This window comes from Quercus lobata, chromosome 1 (assembly GCF_001633185.2).
Source record: "Quercus lobata isolate SW786 chromosome 1, ValleyOak3.0 Primary Assembly, whole genome shotgun sequence".
NCBI lineage: Eukaryota > Viridiplantae > Streptophyta > Magnoliopsida > Fagales > Fagaceae > Quercus > Quercus lobata.
Genome location: NC_044904.1, coordinates 37,025,445 through 37,027,998, shown reverse-complemented (window position 1 = coordinate 37,027,998; position 2,554 = coordinate 37,025,445).

Here is a 2,554-nt window from a genome sequence, read left to right as displayed (position 1 = left end):
ACAAGAGACAAGTTCTTCTTAACAAGGTTATCTATTGTAAGAATCCCATGCCTAGCAACAATCCATAAAAAGAAAGACACCCTTTTAGGTACCTTAACACACCAAATGCTCTACCTAGGGAAAGAAACAGAAGGGGTTTTCAATAAAGAATTATAAAATGAGGGCACATCAAAAATACCACTATGATTAAACTGCCAAATCAGAAGATCATCACGTCTTCCCTTGGTATTCTGGCAGAGACATGCTCAAAAAAAGAGTAAAATCTCCCCATTTGCCAATCATTAAAGTCATGATGAAAAAGTAATTTCCAACTCATACCTCCCTTATCTGGTGCATATAAAATCAAATAAATATTAGAGCTTCTTGAACCACAACATGGGCAAACAATTCCAGATATAAGTTATATAACTTTTTTAAAGAAATAAGACCGCTCCAAAGGTAATGCCAAAATTGAATGCGGATACCCTCTCCCACTACATACACCACATGACCAAAGAAATTATCTGCACCTTTCTAAATATTGTTCCACACCCCACAAACATGTGTCCCTCTAACAACTCTAGGGCAACAACCTTCACTAACCTCCCCATATTTAGTGGTAATAACCTGACGCCATAAATGGGTAACTTCCTTCCCAAAGTGTCAAAGCCACTTCCCTCCCAAGTAGAGCTTGGTTAAAAAGCCCAATCCTCTGAATCCCTAAACCAACTACCTCCACCGGCCAAACAACCTTATCCCAAGCAATAAGCGGATATTTAAAAACTTCATCAGGTCTCCCCTAAAGGAAATTCCTTTGCATCCTCTCTAATTTGTCTGCTACATGTTCTGAAATAGTAAACAAAGATAGTTAATAAGTTGGAAGGCTTGACAAAGTGCTCTTCAATAAAGTAAGTCTACCCCCTTTTGATAAATATAATCGCTTCCAACTTGAGAGCTTTTTCTCCATCATTTCTATAATAGGGTTCCAAATCGAAGCATCCTTGAAATGAATCCCAAGAGGCATTCACAAATAAGATATGGGCAAACAACCAACCTTGCAACATAAAATACAAGCCATCCAAGTTCCCAACCTCATCAACTGGCACATTCTCACTCTTACCAACATTTACTTTCAAGCCTGTAATAGCTTTAAAAAAAGTCAACACCAGCCAAATATATAATAATTGTTCCCTAAATGCATCACAAAAAATAGTATTATCAACAAACAAAAATGAGAAATATGCAAACCTCCTCGCACATTGGGACTTGCTTAGAAACCCCTAAGAAAGTCTCCCTCCCTTGTAATAGCTTTAAAAAAATTCAACACCATCCGAATATATAATAATTGTTCCGTGGATGCATCACAAAAAATAGTATTACTAGCAAACAAAAATGAGAAATATGCAAACCTCCTCGCACATTGGGACTTACTTAGAAACCCCTAAGAAAGTCTCCCTCTTCTGTCCTCTTCAATAGCCTACACAACACCTCCATCACCAACAAGAACAATAATGGAGATAAAAGATCCTCTTGACAAAAATCACAAGAGCTACCAAAAAAAACCAGCTGGGGGACCCATTAATAAGCACTAAGAAACATACTGTAGAGATGCACACCTTCATCCATCTTCCCCACTTCTCCCCAAAACCCATCATCTCTAAAATAGAGCATTCCAATTTACATGATCTTAAGCATCTTTTTCTCCAACATTCTCATTTCAGCCACAGTTTTATAAACATGCATGTTCCTTGATGGCCAAGTTTCTTATATAACATGTTAAGATAAAGAATGGTTTTAATGACAACACCAAGGTCAAGATGTTTTTTTTTTTTTTTTTTGAGAATCACCGAGGTCAAGATGTGAATCCCCCAATTAAGCCACCACATCCGTTTTATAAACAAATGTCGTCTAAAGTCTCCACTTTCTTAATAGGTTATGTAAACAGAGAATAAGGAGATAAAAATTAACACCTTAATAGGTAATGTGGAGCAAGCAAGTAATTGCAAAGAAAAAAAAAGACCAAGTTATGGCATCAAGATCATGTAGACTTGGCCTCAAAGAGAGGTACATAAACCCCTCTAAACTTATCTTTTTCTTCTTGTGTAGTCCACAAGCAAGACAATGGATTTAAAATATACGTACATAAAAGAAGCTACTCCTTTTTAATAAGTAAATAACGATACTACATACATGCATTAAAAGAAAAACAATAATGACCTTTGGAAACCAAAATAATAATAATAATGACACTTGGATAGAGGGAAATACCTGCTGTTCTTTTAGCCAAAAACTATAAAAAATAAAAAATAAAAACTTAGATGCTATATGTTCACAGCATTAGCAGATATGATACTTCTTGTTCTTTTTGCCAAAAACTAAACCACACAATGTGAAAGAAAGGGTGAGAGAAATAGATACAGACTGATGACCATCGCAGTCAATCTACAACAAAAGCCTTCACACTACTAATCAATAATCACACTACAAAAAAAGGTTCTATGGCCGGGTTTTTAAAACGCGGCTATATGTCAAAAAAACGTGGCTATAGTCTATAGCCGCGTTTTTTTAGGCCACG